The sequence below is a fragment of the Neofelis nebulosa genome, chromosome 10 (assembly GCF_028018385.1).
Source record: "Neofelis nebulosa isolate mNeoNeb1 chromosome 10, mNeoNeb1.pri, whole genome shotgun sequence".
NCBI classification, from domain to species: Eukaryota; Metazoa; Chordata; class Mammalia; order Carnivora; family Felidae; genus Neofelis; species Neofelis nebulosa.
The window spans coordinates 111,473,919-111,479,119 of NC_080791.1; the positions used below are offsets into that span (position 1 = coordinate 111,473,919).

At 45.9% G+C, this 5,201-nt stretch overlaps 1 long non-coding RNA gene across 1 annotated transcript; it reads right to left on the reverse strand.

Annotated features, from left to right (window-relative positions):
• Positions 1 to 2,154: 2,154 nt before the first annotated feature.
• Positions 2,155 to 3,010, reverse strand: LOC131488896 (uncharacterized). The gene is made up of 2 exons (XR_009250290.1): positions 2,808 to 3,010; positions 2,155 to 2,406 (listed from the first exon to the last, which is right to left on the reverse strand). It is a non-coding gene; the product is annotated as an uncharacterized LOC131488896 (long non-coding RNA).
• Between the last annotated feature and the right edge of the window lie 2,191 nt (positions 3,011 to 5,201).

The following is a 5,201-nucleotide window of genomic DNA, read 5'->3' on the forward strand; positions in this document are numbered from 1 at the left end:
CCCTCTCTCTCTCTGCCCCTCTCCCTCTCGCACTCTCTCTCTCTCTCTCCTTCAAAAATAAATAAACTTTAAAAAAAATTTTTAAGGGGCACCAGAGTGGCTCAGTGGGTCAAGTGTCCAACTTCAGCTCAGGCCACGAGCTCACAGTTCGTGGGTTCGAGCCCCGCATCAGGCTCTGTGCTGACAGCTCGGAGCCCGGAGCCCGCTTCGGATTCTGTGTCTCCCTCTCTCTCAGTCCTTCCTCCGCTCACACTCTGTCTCTCTCTCTCTCTCTTTCAAAAATAAACAAACATAAAAAAAAAACAACAACAGAGAACTGCATCCAAAAGAATAAAATAACATTTAACCAAGGAGGTGAAGGATGTGTGTATTGAAGGCCACACATTAATGGGAGAAATCGAAGGAGACACACATAAAAGGAAAGATTCTATGCTTATGGATTAGAATAATCAATATTATGAGAATGTCCATACTACCCAAAGCAAGCTACAGACTCAATGCAATTTCTATCAAAATTCCAGCGGAAATAGAACCAATAGTCCTAAACTTTGGATGGAACCACAAAAATCCACAAGTAGCCAAAGCAGTCTGGAGGAAGAAAAACAAAGCTGGAGGTTTCATGCTTCCTGATTTCAAACTATCTTACTAAGCTATAGTAGTTCAACAGTATAGTGTTGGCATGAAAACAGAAACACAGATCAGTAGCACAGAATAGAGAGCCCAGCAGTAAACACACACACATGTATATAATCAATTCATTTATGAGGAAGGAGCCAGGAATATATAATGGGGAAAAGGACAGTCTCTAGAAGGAAACATAAGCCTGAATCTCCTTGACGTAAGTCTTGGCAATGATTTTTCAAATCTGACACCAAAAATCAAAATCAACATAAGCAACAATAAATAAGTGGGGGCTACATCAAGCCAGAAAGCCTCTGCACACCAAAGGAAACCGATAAAATGAAAGACAACCCACTGAATGGGAGAAATACTTGTAAGCCATGTGTCTGATAAGGGGCTAATATCCAAAGCACATAAAGAACTCATGCAACTCAATAGCAAAGAAACCAACCAACCAATTTAAAAATGAGCAGAGGTGGGGCGCCTGGGTGGCGCAGTCGGTTAAGCGTCCGACTTCAGCCAGGTCACGATCTCGCGATCTCGCGGTCTGTGATTTCGAGCCCCGCATCAGGCTCTGGGCTGATGGCTCGGAGCCTGGAGCCTGTTTCCGATTCTGTGTCTCCCTCTCTCTCTGCCCCTCCCCTGTTCATGCTCTGTCTCTCTCTGTCCCAAAAATAAATAAAAAACGTTGAAAAAAAAATTAAAAAAAAAATAATAAAAATGAGCAGAGGAGCCGAATAGACATTTTCCTACAAAAGACATACAGATGGCCAACAGGTTCATGAAAAGATGCTCAACGTCGATTATCATCAGGGAAATGCAAATTGAAACCGCAATGAGGTGCCCCCTCACACCCGTGAGCATGACGAGTCTCAAAAAGAGATGAAAACATAAGTGTTGGTGGGACTGTGAAGAAAGGGGACCCCTGTGCACTGTTAGTGGGCATGTAAATCGGTGCCACCACTGGGGAAAACGGTATGGAGTTTCCTTAGAAAGCTATAAATAGAACAACCACATCATCCAACAATTCCACTTCTGGGTACTCATCCCAGGAAACAGAAATGCTAACTTGAAAAGGTATATGCACCCCCATGTTCATTGCGACGTAATTTACAATAGCCACGATATGGAAACAAACTACATTTCCACGGATGGATGAATGGATTAAGCAATTGTGGTACATATGTGATGTATGTGAATATTATTCAGCCGCACAAAGGACTGAAATCTTACCATTTGTGGCAATAGGGAAGGACCTCCAGAACATTATGCTGAGTGAAATAGGTCAGATAGAGAAAGACACTGTATGATCTCTTTAAAGCTCATAGATACAGAAAAGAGATTGGTGGTGGCCAGAGGTGGGGGGGTGGGTCGTGGAAGAAATAAGTGAACGGGGATTAAATATATATATTTTATATTTATATATCTTTACCCATATCTAATGAAATAATGAGCAGGATGTTGCTCAGATGCATCCACTGGGGGGAAAAACCCTAAGAGATGTGGAAAATTTGAGCAATGCCATAGACCACCTTGACTGAAGTGATATTTATTGAAGTCTACACCCCCAAAGACAGAATACACACTTTTACATTTTCATCAAGATGTACTATATACTGGATCATAATGAAAAATGTTGTTCTTAACTTTGTTCCCCCATATACCATGTGTCTTCTTCTCTAGATGCTTTTAAGATTTTCTCCTCATCACCAGTTGGCTTCTCATGTGCCACTGTGAAACTGTCTTTACGTTTATCCTGCTTGGGATTCGTTGGGATTCTCGGATCTGTGGGTTTACAGCGTACATCATATTTGGAACATTTTTGGCAATTGTTTCTTCAGATATTTTTCCTGCCCCACCCTCATATTCATTATCTTTTGTTGCATAAACATATACCCCCAAACTAGTGGCTTAAAACAACAAGCATATTGCCTGGGGTGCCTGGGTGGCTCAGTCAGCTGAGCATCCGACTTTGGCTCAGGTCATGATCTTGCAGGTTGTGAGTTCGATCCCTGTGTCAGACTCTGTGCTGACAGCTCAGAGCCTGGAGCCTGCCTCAGATTCTGTGTGTGTGTGTTGTGTGTGTGTGTGTGTGTCTCTCTCTGCCCCTCCCCCACTCACACTCTGTCTCTTTCTCCTTCAAAAATAAATAAACATTAAAAAAAACAACAAGCATATTATCTCACACAGTTTTTGTGGGTCAGGAATGTGGGAGCAGCTCATCTGGGTGCCTTTGGTTCAAGGTCCTTCATAAGAAGGCGCCAATCTACGTGTTGGCTGGGGCTGCAGTCACATGCTTGTTTCGGTTTTCCACGACGCGGACCCCTTCCTGGGGCTGCCCGAGTGCTTTCAAACATGGCAGCCAGCTCCCCCCAGAGTGCATGGTCCGAGAGAGAATAAGGCTGAAGCCACAAAGTCCTTTGTGACCTGTCCTCAGAAGTCATACAACATCATTCCTGCAGTGTTTGCGTGGTAACTAGATTAGCCCTATTCAGGGTGGAGAGGGGCTGTCAAGGTCATGGATCCCAAAAGATGGGGACCATTGGGAGCCATCTCAGAGAATGGCTACCACACTACTAGCTTTCCTTCCTCAACCCCTGAGTCTCCAGTTATAGGTCCACTAGACCACCTGATCTTGTCCTGCAGGTCACTGGCACTGTTTAATCTCTTTTTTTCCTTTCTACTTCATTTTGGATAGTTTCTCTTGCTATGTCTTCAAGTTCCCCAATCTTTTCTTCTGCAGCATCTAATGAGTTGTTGATTCCATTCAGTGATATTTTATTTCAAACATTGTATTTTTCATCCCTACAAGTTTAATTTGGTCCAGTTGGCTGACGGTGTTGTTTAAGTCATCTGTATTACGCTTGATGGTCTGTCAACTTGTTCCAGCAATTAACGAGAGAAGTGTTGAAGTCTTCAACAATGTGTCCAACTCTTTTCTCAGTACTGTCTGTTTTTACTCAGTGTATTTTGGACCTCTCTTTTACTCAGTGCGTGCACGTTTAGGATGGTCACATCTTAGTTAATTGACCTTTTTAGCATTGTGAAATGTCCTTATTTAAATATTTTTCCATTTTTCTACTCTAAACCTATTTGTGTGTTTATACCTAATACCGCATGGGGTCGGGGACTGATCTCTTAGCTAATCTGATGACAGCCAGGCAGAACTTGAGTATGACTTAATACTTTCCTCTGGGTCAAAATTGCCACTCATGTCCCATGTCCCATTTTTTTTCAGGGCCCTTTCGTTCATGATCTTAAATTGATCTTCTCTGGTCACAGGGAGAATGACTTCCATTTTGCAGATGGGATACCGAGGCTCCAGGCAGAGGAATAGGGTACTCGAGCCCACTCTCATGGCCACCAGAGGGGGAAGCCCGGCCTTCTGGCTTGCAGCCAGCTCTCCTGTCCCACTGCAGCTGTGAAGGAGGCTCCAGCTTCCTACGGAGGGTTCCTCCCTCATCACGCAAACAAATGGACGCTGATACAGGCCATTTTGCATTCAAATTGGGTTGATCAGAAACTACTTACCCAACCACATCAGAAGGCACGCTGACATGGATTTCCCAGAAACTATAGGAGGGAGGTTTGCCCTAGAATTCGTTGGCAGCTTGTACCTATTGTTAAAGAAGAAACAAAGTCTTGTAAATCTCTTCAACGCTAGGAGAATGAGCATCACTGAAAGAGGTTTGGGATTTTTTTTTTTTTTAAAGAAAACCCTCACAGCCTTCTGCCTGCTGTACAGCTGTAATGGGGCAAAAGGGGAAACTGAGCTCGCCTGAGCAAAGGATCGGATATCAAAGGCAGTGTGTCCCGCCTGAGTGTGGTGTTCGTTGGGCCCCATCTGGACTCCTGCCCCCACACCATAGTCTGGAGGTGGGTGGGTGGGTGCGGAGCATCTCCTTTCACAGACCACTCCACCTGCTCCCGTCTCCCCTCCTGCCCACCCACTTCTGGCTCAGGTTAGCGCTGGAAGCCACCCACGTGTCTGTGAACCGTATACTTCGTCTGTCCAGATAAACCAGGAGGGTGTGGATGCTTCCAATGGGCTTCCCAGTCAAACTTCGGAGGGCGTTTTCACTCACAAGTAGCTCCTAACCAGCACGGTGAACCCCTGCCAGGGACCGTGGGGGCACAAAGGTGAGCCCGTCCCGGGCGAGTGGACGTTAAGCGGTGGAGACACACGTGAATGTGTGAACACCAGAGGCTCAGACACGAGAAGTGACTCCAGGACACCACGAACTGTTAAGTGACAGTGGGGACAACGGAGGCTATGGGGCCAGAGAAGGGATTCAGGCGCAGGTTGCTTGCTGGATGTGGACAAGGCCCCTGCTGGGTGCTCCCATAGGACGCAGGTTTGTCCCAGGACGAGTTGACAGCTTGCACTTACTGTCACACAAAGAAAAGAGTGTTTTGGGGGCGCCTGGGTGGCTCAGTCGGTTAAGTGTCCAACTTCGGCTCAGGTCACGATCTCACGGTCCATGAGTTCGAGCCCCACATTGGGCTCTGTGCCGACGGCTCAGAGTCTGGAGCCCGCTTCGGATTCTGCGTCTCCCTCTTTCTCTGACCCTCCCCTGTTC